This window comes from Osmia bicornis, chromosome 3 (genome assembly GCF_907164935.1).
Source record: "Osmia bicornis bicornis chromosome 3, iOsmBic2.1, whole genome shotgun sequence".
Taxonomy (NCBI): Eukaryota; Metazoa; Arthropoda; class Insecta; order Hymenoptera; family Megachilidae; genus Osmia; species Osmia bicornis.
In genome coordinates, this window is record NC_060218.1 from 2,401,568 (window position 1) to 2,416,472 (window position 14,905).

Below are 14,905 nucleotides of genomic sequence, written 5' to 3' on the forward strand. Positions count from 1 at the left end.
TGTAACCTAACCTTCGCGTCGACAGAGCCTCCGGTTCATCCCCTTTTCACGACACACCCTTCCGCCCTGCCACCCCTATCCCTTCTTATGCTCTCTACCTGCCAGCTTCCTACCGAGTTTCGATCCTCTGTTTGGACTATCTTACGCCAGTTACGCGCTGCTCGGTCATCCGATGCTCGGTTGCCCTCTAAGGAACCAACCTTTCGTCGACGACCTCGCTCTACCCCTTTATCTTCTCAGACGAAGTTATTATTTATTCGAATGAAACGACGAAGAAACCTTTCCACGAGAGTTCTAATTCCATTTGGTATATAAATAGGTACCGTGAAAACGTTTGCGCAACGAGACCCCTCTCGTTTCTGTTTCGAAACCACTTCGTCTCCCTCGAAGCGGGCGGTGGTAGCATTAAAAACGAGAAACTAAGTGTCCTTCGGAGAGGACTCTCGCCGATATCTAGAGTAAACGTACGGGATCTCTGGAATCGCGGGAGACCGGCGTACGCGCACGCACGACTTTGCGAAAGTTAATATCCAAAGGGTGGTCATTCAGGGTTATATTTGCCGACCGATAGGATCGGGTAGATAGGATTGTGCGTTGGTCCGTGTCTCGTCCTGCACACTTGTATATTCGCGATAACGCCGACCGTTCTCTCTGTCTCTCCTCCGCTCATCCCATCGACCAACCACCCTCTCCATCTGTTTGTTCCGTTTATATTTCATGCGACTACTTGGCCCGAGTCGATCTTCAGTCGACTTTTGAATACCTGACCAAGGATCTGTGTCTGCAAATACGCGGTCTATGAAGATTCTCAGAGATACCGCGTAAAACAAAGAGGAACTGGATTGGTTTCCCTTTCCGATTAGATTTCTTCTTTTACCAGCGACCCGAGAAGAACACTCGATCTCTACTCGCTCAACGAAAGTGTTCTTAACGTATAAACGTTGAAATAGTTACTGCTTGCAATCGAAACAGAGCCTTGTTTGTTAATTCCGACGATACATCGTCGAAGGCGTGTTCGAGCTATTTGGCCAGAAGTCCTAATTGTTGAGACATCAATGTTAACATTTGATCATCGATCCGTGTGTAGTTTAGCAAACGGGAAGCTAGACAGGCACACCTACACACGCGTAAACCTTCGCCGTCCTAACTAGCCCGGGCTAATTAATTAATCATGCGCCTCCTTCCGAGCTCAAGTTGGGCTGCTTATCCGGAAGCCTCGCCGAGCTAAGTTTACCGCCAAGTCGCGTATCTTCGGTATTGTTCGGTATTTGGTCGAGGTGTCGAATGTCTCGTACAGACGCTGTTCCTTCCTTCCTTCCTTCCTTCTACCCCTTCCTTCTTTACCCCGCCCAATATCCAAACCCCTTTCCGTCTTCGCCTACTAGTTCTCCGTGGCTCGACTTGCCTCTCATTATCTTGATTAATTGACCGATGGCCTCTCGCGCCTTCCTTTTTCTTCCTCCTTCCACCCACCTCCGCCACCGCTCTCACCCCTTTTTCTTACGCCCATCTATCGTTCGTCTTTCGACCATACTCTTGTCATTTACCGCCTTTTCTTCGGCCAATTATACCCTCCCGACCTAGGAAGATGGCTCTGCTTCCGAAAACATCTTCTTCCCCCCGAAGGAGAAAAATGAAACCATCGTCGAGATTTCGAGCGAAAAAATTGATCGACGGGGTGCGATAACTCGTTACCGACCACCAGCTTCGTTATTTTATTATGAACGTTCTCGCGAGAACGATAGACAAAAGCGCGGGAAAACTTTCAGCTACTCTCCTCCCTTCGAGAATCTTTGCTTTCCAGAGCTGGATAAGGGATGATTCAAGCTGGCGCCACTCGCGGCAACAAAGAAGCACAACCAGGTATCGGGCTAGTCTTAATTTAAAGTTGAAATTAATTTCTCGTGGCCTGGCTAGGCATGCTTGGTAGAGAAGATTCTAGCAGAGTCCTACGTTTAAAAGAACATAATTTTACTGGCATCGATGATCGAATGGGACAGAATTGATTAGCTTCGAAACGGGACTGATTAAAAGGAATCTTCTGATTAGTCGGGGCGAGTCCTCTGAAAAATATTTACAACGGGAATCGCGAAAGGAGGGAAAGAAGAGCGAAGAGGGGGAGGGTAAGCAGCGTCGACGGTTAAATTAAGAGAGTCAAAGGAACTCGACATAATTAAATCGCGATAATGATGCAAAGAATATCGCCGAGCGAGCTTCCCTACCCGACAAACCCTTCGAACCGACCGACCGCCCGGTTCGCCTCGACTTTGGTTCGCTGATTATTTTGTCGAGTGCTTTGATATTCAAGAAACAAGCAGCCCCGCGAGCTTCTCGTAATTATCGGCCGTCTTTAAGACGTCTTTTGGGTAGCCAGAAACGCGAACACCGAACAAGTCGCGATTTCTTTCAACTACTTCGCTGCTCGTCGCTTGCAAGAATTCCTGCGTTTTCAGAGGGAAGTCGAGTTTCCGCTCGACTTACCGTGTCGTTGATCTTTGACACGCTTTATGTAAATTAACCAATTTAATTTTAAATCGTACACCCTTGCTCGTTATATTATTTCATTATTTCGTTAAGAAATATGTAGATATTTTTCAGTTGCAAGAAGAGAAAGAGGAACCAGCAGTAAGAATCGATCAAGCATCGAGGCAACGAAAAACGATTTCCATTCGATTTACCGAAGAAGTTAGGCGCTAAATGTCTGTACATAAGGGACGTAACCGAGCCGAGTGAGAAGGAGGGAGAGAGAGAAATGGGAGGTGAGAGAGCGCAAAACCCCATGCATACAAATGGTATGCTAACAAGATACATTTGTCTATGGTGGTGTGTGACCGAGCGCGTTAGTAGGTGCGTTCGATGTTGTCGACCAAGGTAACGATGGTGGTAGTTGTGGAACCAGCACCCCCCCCCCCCCCCCCCCGCCAAGTGACGTGCCCCTGTACTCAACCCCGGAACCTTTCTTCCCCGTAAGCAGATTTATAGATCGATTATAGACTTCGCTTATGATTGGAAGCATTTGCATGATGTAGGTATATACAGTCGGCAGCCTCTTTTCTTCTATCGCCCTTCTCCCTTCGTTTCTCCATCCCGCACCCCCTTTCGCTTAGCTATCTTTCTCTCGCGTTCGTCTGCTCTTCGACCACCATCATGAATCATCCGAGCCAACTGCTCTCTTATGGTTTCACGCGATAAACGTTTGATGCGCGGTGAGCGATGCGTGTAACGCGGTTCTTTGCATATTCCACGCTTTGCCTCACGATATTTGACAACCAATCTCCAACGCTTTTTCTACCCTTCCTCGTTCTACGAATTCCCTTAAGAAGCACCAAATTTCGGCTATATACAGCGATAGAATAATTTAAAGTTTCTCGTTAAAAAGGTGTCGAAGCTCGAAGGGCTAATTGATCGGTGCTGAATCGGTCGGTGGACGAAATCCGACAGACGAGAAAGTAAGAAGGGCTGCCATTCGCGAGGGAACTCGATGGAAAGACAAAACCTACTCCCATGGCACCCTCCTTCTACCTCGTGATTGATTAACTTCTTTTTTTCCCCCCCTTGAAGACGGCCACGACAACCACCGCGCGAAACGTAATTATAATTTTTATTCATTACCAAGGCGCGGGGATCGTTCCGTTTGATTTCCCATTTAGAACCACTCGCTTGCGGTCTCGAGATACGATTCTTTTCTACCTTCTGCAGGGTGATCAATATTCATTTACATCACCAAGGGTGCTCTAAGGGATTAACCGACCACGAGACACGCTAATCATCGATATCGCCTGTGTTTTCCTACCTCCTTGCAAATTAACAATAAATTCAACACCATTTGATAAAAAACAAGTTTGCAACGATTCATCTAGAAATCGGCCACTATTTTCGGTAATTGAAAGACAACATCGTTGGTGATACGATCGAACGGATATATCTTCGCGTTTCAAACTCTTATCGATGTACATCATCGGCGTTAACGATGTATCCAAGCCCACGTAATCATCGAGGATGATTAAAAATATTAAGAGATACCCCCCTGCTACTCTTCACGGCCTCTGTTCTCGAATCTTTCCATCCGACTGCACCTCGATCGCCATTCATCCACCGAGAACCACCGTCTCTCGCGTTACCTTTTTACCGCCTATTTTTCTTTCTTCTCCCTCCTCTTATCTCGCCTGCCTCTCTGCGCGTCGCCAGATTCATTTATCTTGTAATTACTTCCGATAGCCTTGCTCTCGTCCACCGTTCGCGTACGAGACGATTTTCAAGTATCGTGGAACCGTTTGAAATTTCGAATATATTTTACAGCTCGAACGTCTTAAGTGGTTTACAGGGGGGGATCGTGTTCGAATAAAGAGAAAATGAAAACGAAAAGTAACGAGCGACGAGTGTTTTGGTTCGATTAGGCAGCATCGATTTTTATCGCGGTTTGGGTAGCTTGTCTTCGAAGGGGCCACCAAGCTATGCAAATAGTGTGGCGGAGGGGGTTGAAAAAAAATTACGGCAAAGTGCTAAACGATCGCGAACAGAGCAGTAGAAGGGTGGAAGGGTAACGGGGGGGCTTGTATTTTTATACGTTACAAACGTGTATAGGTGAGGGGGTGAGGGTTAAGGGATGAAGTTCGGGAAGAAGAGCGGCACGAGGCCACCTTATGTCGAGTGGGTGACTTCGAATGACAGAGGGTGCGGGATTTTCAGGTCGGTATGCAAATAAGCCACTCCCGGATGTCTCGGGGGTTCGATTCGGTTTAAAGTTATTGCTCGCGTCGAACGAAATCATCGTCCTCGACGAATCGTTGCCAGCGGCGATCGAACCAACCACCTTTCGACTTTTCACGCGTTCTTCCGGTTCGTTTGTTCTTTAGAAATCGACGGGATATCGTCTACAGCTTTGTTTTTTTAGGTTAAGTGTGTGCGAAACGAATCCAATGGAGACAGTATAATGATTACATTCTCAACATAATAATAGATGGATAGTATTAAAATTAAAAGCTTGGAATATTCCGTGGAATATTCTGTGAGCTTTATTAAGGTTGAAAACGATCGAAGTGAATAACTGTAAACAAGTTCGCAGCTTGTGACGCCATTTTATATCGTGGAAAGTAACCATGGCTGGTATCGAGCAAAACATGGTACAATTGAATTTCGATTACCCGACATTTTGTTCGAAAAGCCCCGACCCACTAGCTAACCCGAGGTCAAACCACGAAAATGTACATTCTATCGGAAGTGCGTGCAAAAAAACGCGACTAGTTCTTGTAAATCAACGTAATAACCTCCTCCACAGAGCATAAGAGGCGCCAAGCGAAAGGAGGTTCGCCACTATCGATGGGCTATCCCGGAGCTTACGTGGTTTACTGCTACCATTACTTCAAGGATAACGCCGCGGAATAAAAATCTTTATAACCTTACCTTTGCGTTCTATCCATTTTATTCGGTACCCTGCTATCCATCGATACCTGGTCCATCGCACGTTCCCTCGTCTGCAAACACGTGTTTCCTCTTTGTCCTTCCAATGTTGTTGTCGTTCCGGCTCGTCGGAAAATTCATGGACATTTGTACACAATGATCACTAATCAGTTCACTAAAATGTCTTTTCTTCGATGTACAACACTTTCAACGGAACGTCGAGTACTAATTTAACGATATCCGAACATTTTTGCAAACAAAATCTTGAAAATTCCACGGACACGACTGATCGCCTACGAAACGAGAGGGAAAATGCGAATTCAAGATGGCGGACGCCGGCGAAATTTGGTTAACCAATCAAATTCAAATTGACTATTCTCATTGCATTAAGCATTACAATTGTCGAATTCATGATTAATTATGTAAAAACGACTATAAACACTGTCTTAATTTTATAAAGAAAAAGATATTGTTCTGTTTGTATTAACGAAATATTTTCGACTGTCTAATTCGTAATTAAAATATTACAAATAATTCGCGAATCGCGCGTTGAAAATTCATACCGCCGTGGTTGCTTCCAGTAGCGCCATCTGGTGATAATCGGGATAAAACAGGTCCCTAGACTTTCCTCGGTGGATAGCGAAACTGGTGAACAGCGCGGGACATGCACGCGAAATTACTAAAACTTTAGGAGACAGTAAATTAAACGAAATTCACGCTGTACCGTCGACATCGCGTCGACAAGGTTGTTCACGAAAAACCGATCGACGTCGTTTCCTGTCGCATACAAACTATACACCGTTACCTATCTCGTATCGTATCAAGATTAACGCACCAAAACACTAGCTATGAATCATTTGTAATTACAATGAATCAAAAAGGTAATGACACATCCGATTAAAGATACAATTGTTATTGCAAAATAAATTATCTGATCCGTTAATCCTTCAAGTCCAAAAATTGATATATTTTGAATATCGTGTCGTTTAAAAAATTTTCCACGCTATAGAGCTGTGATAGATGCATGAGATAGGGAAATTGTAGCGTTAAGTAACCAGCCGAGAGAAAAGTCTTCCTCCCTCGGAATCGATTGCGAGAGGAACCGGTCGTCTGGCCACGTTCCTTCCTCTATGGAGTGGTTCTTTCACGCGTACACACTTCCTTTTGAAAGAATAAAACGAGGTAGAGCGAGTTCGCGCCCGTGTCGACTTTGTTTACCCCCACGGAAAGCGGTAGAACCACGGCCACCGAGGGCTGGTCAGGCTCGACGAAGACGAAAAAAATGGAGTGGAGGAGGAAAATGACGATGAAGCCGGCAGATGATGAAGAGGAAGAGTTCGCGAGAAGAGAAGCAGAGGTGTGCGAGGCAAGAAGTAGCGCGAGTATGTGTCTGTACGTGTGTGGAGACAGCGAGAGACAGGAGGTGAGGCGAGGAGGGTGGTGTCGGTCGGTGGTGCAAAGGCAGACGCCTTCCCCGGTTTCATTAACCCCACGCATTCATAATCTCGAGTGTGTTGGACGTGCGAATATAGATTGAGATGGGAATGAGACCGTTTTGTCTGGCGAATACTCGAGGCGCGAGGCGCCACGAGTGTAACGCTCAAAGGGGTGAATTTGAAAGAGGCGAAGCCGTTTGCACCGCGCTCTGTTTGGCGGGTAAATAGGCAGTCGATTGGTCCCTCGAAGAAGACGGCGACGAACTCTTTCCGCGTCTCGAGTGGCCGGGCCTCGAGCCGTCCGAGATTGTACTCGACGCTTATCCGACGATCTAAGCGAATTTTCCAGATCGGATATGCGCCTAATCGACTGGAGGACGAATCTCTTCGAGTGCCCTCGAACTCCAGATGCCAGGATAACGCGGCTACTCATCGCCACACCTCCATCGACCAACCACTCCCCCCGAACCGATTAAAAGGAAAACAGTGTCGGCTAGCGACTTTGCCTGATTCCTCGAAGAAATCGAAGGAACCCGAGGAGAAAGGAAATTTCGAAATTTTCAGCAACTGGAGCATAAAATGCATTCCACCAGGGGATGGAAGAGACGCTTGGCCGAGGTAACAGGTACAAAGACTTGGGGAACAATTGAACAGAGGAGAGGAAGGATGGTTACTCCGTGGCAGAGGATCGAACTAGCTACACAGAAACCAGAAAAGCTGGATGAAAAGGGAAAAAGAAACTTACGATGATTTCTCTTTTCCACCATTTGCCATTGATGGCTCGAGGTTGCTGGCTGGCTTTGCCTCGCGATACAAGAGGCGGACATCGAAAGGTGGCGGGTGGTAGGAAACGAAGGAGGGGAGGACGAGACGGCTGGTTGACAGAGGAACGTAGGGGTTGGGGGGTTGGTAGCGTTCGCTGTCACGAGAGAAGAGAAGAAGAAGTTGACTAACGATCAGAACGGAACGTAGCGGCATGCAACGAAACGGAACCGAAAGAGACGCGTGAATGGAAACGGAAAGATCGAGCGAGAAGGGTGGAGAAAGGAATCGTCGATGAAACGGGAAAAGAGTAGAAGGGGAAGGGGGCAAACAACGAGTCGAAGAAGAGAAGAGACGAGACGACGACGATTAGAAAGGGAATGAGCGGAAAGGGGTGGCGGGGGTGGGTGTCGGCAGGTGGGCAAGAGGGTGAGTCGAAGAGACGGTAGAGGAAGAACGTTGTGGGAGAGGGTAGAGGGTGAGCGAGCGAGCGAATGCACGAGTAAGAGAGGGACTGGCTTGGGGTGTGCTGTATGTAGCCGGGTCGATTCAGCCCCGGGCACTCGACTCCAAGCTACCTCTATCTGCTGTATTCCCTCTATTCTCTCTCTCCCCGCAACCATCGCCACGGTGTTACCTACCGATCCTACCTCCCTTGCTCTTCCACCTCTTCCAGCCGTCCACCCTCCTGTGGTGTGCTTCTGCACACTAGGTCCCGATACAACTTCCCCAACGACTATTACTCGCGTGTTCCTGCTATCGGTGCTACCAGTTCTGCACAAGTGGCCAGAAAGAAGAACTCGTCGAGTTTCGGGGATACCGGTGCAGCCAGTTAAGAATTCACTTTTCCGGAGAATCCAAGCATTAATGCTACCGTCCATTGACCGTACCCCAATCCAATTACTCGACCTTGAATTTCTCAATTCAGCATGCATATTGAAAGAATTTCTCCCTGAACGGAGCGATTCTATTCGAACGAGGGGGCGATCCAAGCTAGGAATCTCGTCGGCTGTATAATGTCGAGGCTGGTAAATCGAGCCGATGACGGGCGGAGATTAAACCGGACGAATAATCGGTGTCTTTGAAAAACGCTTTAATAAACAGAGCCGAAAGAGGCCTTGGTACCACCAAGGCCAACCCCGTCGAGTTGGTTCGGATCCATCGACATCGTTGAATCTATAAGTAACTAACCATCAGGATGAATCTTCGTGAGCCGTTCAAAGTATGGGAGATTTCGCAACGGAAATGGCAAGCAATGGCAGTTCAGGCGGGACCAAAGTGGAGGAGATCGCTAGAGTAGGAACCGCGAGAAAACGTCCGGACTAGGGGCGGTTCTCCAAACGGTTCCGGCGAGGGGTGGCCGAGGTGGTGGGTTATTTGTACGCAGACGTAAGCTACCTGCCCTCTCGCGCATTGGTTTCTACGTCTGTGCCGTTTGTCTGTACGTCTGATGACGTCAGTTACGAGGCTCCACCCAAGGTGGTGGTGGATCGTTCAGGGTACCCGTTTGCCTACCTCTGCTTCCGCAGGATGGTAGCACGAAGAGGGGGTGGTTAGCAGTGGTGTCTCGGTAGTGGTGGCGATGCTGGCGATGGTGGTGGTGGAGAGAACGGTGTAGAAGCTAGATTCTGGAAAGGCGCTTGCGCGAAACCACTGGATCGTTTATTTGTATCTGTCATTGCCAGCTAAGGGGAAGAGGAGGGAGAGAACCACTCTCAAGATCCCCTTCCTTTTATTCCTCTTATTCCGCTTCTCCGTCTTTCCCGGGTACGCCACCAACCCCCTGGTTCGCCGCGACGCCATCGTACCACCGAGTGGTCTCGGCTACCGGCAAACTAATTTATTTCTACCTATTACCGAACGTTCACGTTTTTCCTACATAGGATGCCCCTACCTCCAACAACCACCAGCTTGAATACATTATTGCGTATGTTCTCGACGAAAACGAAAACGAACGCGATCTTGAATTTTGCATGCTTTCACAAGCAGAGACTACCATCCTTCCTGTTCTCCAGGACAATAACGTTCTTTATTTTTTCACGACCAGAGATTGCGATGCGAGCTTGTTTTATGTTATTTTTCTCAGAATATTTGCAGCGTTCCTGAACGTATCCGGCATGCATGCAGTATTATTTCGACGAACATTGGATATTTACCGATTGATCTTCCGCTCGACGAGGACAAGGGTTAATTTCCATGAAAACTTTTCTCAGCTTTTAAAATCTTGAGCTTCCCTTTTAAGCGGTGCCGAATAGAAAATTCCACGGTAGCCAACGGACCGATCTTGCGGTCTAGACGGTCCAGACTAAAGGGTTTTAACCCACGCTTGCCCTCGCGCCTTGTTTCTTTTCCCGTCGTTAGTCAGAGGTACGTCGAGGCGAGAAAGATTAAAGGAAAAAAGAAAAAAATAGGAAAAAGGGGATCGGTCCCGATAGACGCGAAGAAAGAGCGAGCAAGAGGGAAAGGGTGAGTTGGTCCGAGATGGAAAGTGCGCTCGAAAGTTCGTGTGCCGGGCTTCGAAAGAAAAATACCGGCGGGAACCGCGTAATTTGAAATTCGATTAACCTGAATTGGCTTTACGGAATATGCGGGTAAATAGCGCGAAAGAATGAAAGAACGTTTGACACTATGGCGAGCGCCGAGCGATTTTATAAAGACGTTTCAACGAAGATTACCGGTATATACGGGTGAAAAATCAACCGGCACTCAACGGCCACGCTGCTCGTTTCCCCAGCGACACGAAGAGCGCTTTGATGAAACCAATTAGCTCGTTTTTAACGACGCGCCGTGCCAGCTCTACGGTTATAGGAGCGCGAGCAAAATGTCAACCCCAAACTGCTCTCGATTCTATCCGTGGTCGGCTGCCGTGTACAGGTGTTACGGTTAACCTTGACTTATAAAAATAAACGGCCCACGCGATTAACCGTAACGAACGCTTTAATCGCGTATCCTCTCTTCGTCGCCTACTAAAATCTAGCTGAAATGTTCTCGCGTACCTTGTCGATACTTTTCTTTCAACCCTTAACTGACGTAGGATTAATACGAAACTGTTCGTGTCTTTCTTTTTGTACTTTGGATTTTTGAATTTAATAAAAACAGCATGTACGTTTCGAAACCTTATCTAATCAATGCTCATGCTCCTGGATCATGGACTAAAGAAAGAGAGGAAGAAGAGAAAGAACTGAAAGAAAAAATAGAAAAAGGGCAAGGGACGAGTGTGCAACGAGCATCGAGAAGATAGCGGCGCGACCAAGAGGGATGGAACGGATAAAGTAGTAGAGAGGGTAGCGGAAGGCAGATTGCAGGGTGGAGGAGGGAAAAGAGCGAGGGCAAGCAGAGAGGGAGGGAGGAGAGTTTAAGTGCTACCGAGTGTCTAGCTCCTTGTGGGATCGAAGCCAGGACTCACTCCGACTCTGTCTGCGTCTCTTTCTCGGATCGAAGCAAGGCGGCTCTCGCCCTCTCCTCCTCTTCGTCCTCATCCTCGTCTTCGTCCTCATCGCCATTCCCGTACCCTCCTCTCTGTCCCCGTCCTCATTTTCCTCCCGGTTCTCTCTCGACCTCTCCGCGGTGCACAGACGTCCTCGTATATATACAGTGTCGCTTAATAAGTCGGACTCGTTTCGGCGATTGATTCAACCCTCTGAAACAATTGTTTACGGGAATTAATTCGTTTATGGGAAATTACATTGGACATCAGTCATCGGGCGAGTAATTGAACAATTTTCAAAATAAATGGATTCGGACGGTGTATACGTGGGTACGTATTACGGGACACCCTGTACATTCAACGTGACGTACACGGACAAAGACTCCGAGAGGGAGAAACTCCCTCTTTCCCTCGCAAATACAGAGATAGTCAGAGAGAATGGAGGAAGAGGATTTTCCCGTCTCTGTTCGACTCTCTTCTCCAAACTTCCTCTTTCTCACTCCGGTTTCCAGAGTTCCTCCGTTCCTCTCTCTGCTCGTTTCATTCGATGTATAGGTAGAACGTGGGGCGTAACCAACCCCTCTAGAATCCGCATCGCGGCACCGACAGTCGGCATTCGTCGTGCCATTGGCCCCGACGACACTCGGAAACCCAATGGAAAGCGCAAATACGACGCCGACTTCCGGTCCGTGAAACGAATTCGGGAAACTCCCCGGATCGCGCAGGACTACTCCCGGTTTCGCCTGCTCATCCGTACGCTTTATATCCACCCTCTCGCTGGGAGAATCCAGCTTTCCTCTGTTCTCCTTCTCTCTCCGTCCTCTCTCTCCTCCCTATCGCTCTCGCAGTCTCTTTCGCCACACCTGTTCGCGCAGTCACATCCGAATGCTGGAAACTCGACGATTGGTTCGCGAACCATTCGCTTCGGTCCCATTGGTCAAAGCTCCGTTTTTCCTTCGAAAGGAAAACGTTCCGCAAAGATCGACTGCCTTTCGAACGATGCCCGGCGTCGAGAGGAGGAGCGAGAATGCATTAGCGTTTGCACCTGCACCTAGCCTCCTTCCGACCGCTTCCTAGATGCAACGATACCGAGAAATGGAGGCCGACTTTGTCGAAGTAGTAGCGGCGCGATATAACTCAGACGGATGCTCCGGCATCGCTCCGACCGCCTTTAATTGGAAGTTTGAAGCAAGAAACTTCTCCTGGTCGTATGGTTGCGGTTACCATGGACGGTTTTTAAAAACGCGAAAATAACTACAGAGAAAGATGTCGGAGGTGTTGAATGCGATTGCGTTCTCTATCGATCCTAAAACTGAGTCTTCTTAAAGAGATGTAGCACTATCTTCGTCCGAGATACAAAGCGATACGGCGAACCGAAGGTGCGAGCTTTAAAGACGAGAAACGAGCACAGTTATTTTTATTCGGAGCTGCGATATTTACACGGCTCGTAGACCATAAGAATTTCTCGATTACTTTGCTTGGAAAATTTTCCAAGAGGAAGTACCAGTTTCTTTATCTTCTCTACAATTATTAAAAGTCATAAGACTAAATATATTGTCCGAGGAGGACCTTGTTGGCCAATTTTAATTTGTTTTTATTATTGTTATTTTTTGTAAGAAGGTGGCGAGGAGACATAAATTGTTTGGCGGTGGGACGTTTTTCGTTGGTATACTCGCGAATTCTTGCGGGGCCGCGAGACGAGCCACGGTATTGGATAATACCAGAGGCAGCCGGCTTCTGCGAGAGCACCATCCATTTAAAATGTCTCCCTTAAATCTCCAACACCACCATCGCCACCACCACCACCACCACCATCTCGGTCTCCACCTCCCAGCGAGGCTACCGACTTTCAGTAGTCGCCTCCAACCTCACCCAACCTCCCATGACCGACCTCCCTTCGATGCTGCCACCGGTTTCTTCCACCCCTCACTTTTATATCCACCTAAATCCATCCATTTTAAATGACGGATATTTTCTCCGAGCGACTGTATGGATTTTCATACTTTCCTCGAAGGAGAAGCGTACATAGAAGGAGCTCGCCGTTTGTCCGTTAATATTTTCGCACCAAGGAAGGGTTCCGACTCGACCCTTCAACCGAAAACCACTCCTTTCAACCTGGACATTCAGTTTCACCCTGGTCCGACATAGAGTCGTTACTTTTCTTTCGTCGAAACGAAATTTCGAAACCGAGGTCGACGAAGAATCGAGAGGTCTCGGTCGTCGACAATGCGGCACCAATACTCCGGACAATAGGAATGTCGCGAAAGAAAAGAGGTCACTTGCGTCAGATGCAAATGTAAACGTGGAGGAAAACACGGAGGAAGATATGTATTATTGATGGGACTTCTCGGTTGAAAACAGTTGGAAACGTTTCGATGATCGTTCGCGAAGATGGTTGGAAGGTAAAGTTGGTTCAGAGGTTCGGATAGGAAAGGTCAGCGTGTAACCCGCAATAATTACGAGTCTGCTACATTATGCACGGTCGGTCGAATGCGGAAGAAACGTCAGCTCTGTGGCGTCTCGGGCCTCCGAGAAGCGAGTATACGAAGGGGACGCCGCCTTCTTCCATTAATCTCGCGGCAATCGAAATTAGCATAATTGACGGAGCGGAGAATAGCGGCCTGTTCGACTCTGAAACGCCATCTCGTATAATCTCTCCATATATCTCACTCAGTGTTTTCCGATAGAGCACGCATCCGCGGAAGGACCATCGAACCTCTTTACCAATCGTCTACGACACGCACACTCACCTACATGAAAGATCTGTTTTAAAGATCGTTCCAACGTTTTTTGCCCGATACATCAAGCGTTCGCAAAGAATTCGAATAAACGCCTTTGACTTCTCGTTGCATTTCTGATGGGTTGTTACGATAGCGTCTCGGATCTTCGGATAACGTTTGCTCGATATCGGTTATCGTTTAAGAAGGAAATTTAATTAGCAGATGGGCAAGAAAGTAAAAGCAGAGTTGGAGCATGCTTTAGCTCGAAATCTACTCTTCCTCTTGAAATCCCTATCTCGCTCGCTCCATCTCTTCCTGTCTCCTTCTACGAGCGCGCATCTTCTCCAGCAAGACGTATCGACGCGGATTTTTTTCCGCGTCAGTCATTTATCAAAGCCGTTCGTTCTCTCCGCCGCCTCCTTCCTTCGATACACACGAACGTACACGACGAGGATTTAGGCAAGGAAACGAGAGAAATTTCGCTACCTTTCGCAACGTTTCACCCACGAGCTTCGATCTAGCTTCGCTTTCGTAATAATTGAAAAGCTAGACACGGAATCGGGTCAACTCGCATTGGCATTCATAAATATTTCGATTTATCTTTGCGACATAAATTCAAAGGATATCTGCCGATTCATCCCGGAAACTCGTTGTACCGTATTCCGTGTGTCATATTATTCAACTTCGGGATCAAGGACAGGGTTACCGATGACGATTGCTTTATCGTAATAAACAGCTTTGCCATTCATCTTTTTCATTCGGCTCACTCACGTTTCTCAACTTTTTACCACGTTTTTTTCTGCATCACGTATTTCTCTGAAATAAGTACTCTAATGAAAGATAAGAAGGGACCGATGAGAGAGAAACTGATCGATCGAGCGAACCGATCGGTAGAAACATCGCGCTCCAGTTTAATTTATTAATTACGCTAAGCAGAGAAAGGGGCGCGGATAAGTACGTCCTATAAAAATAACAACGACACGCGCACGATAAATAGAATACACGCGTCGGTATAACGAGGGCGGGTTTTAATCGACCGAGAAATACAATGTTTGCTCGTCGAATAGACGACCGGTTCAATTTCCTAACGACACCTTAACGATCGCCCTCCGTCGACGAGAAGGAGCGGCAAAGACGACCGCTGACAAGCGGGCAAATAT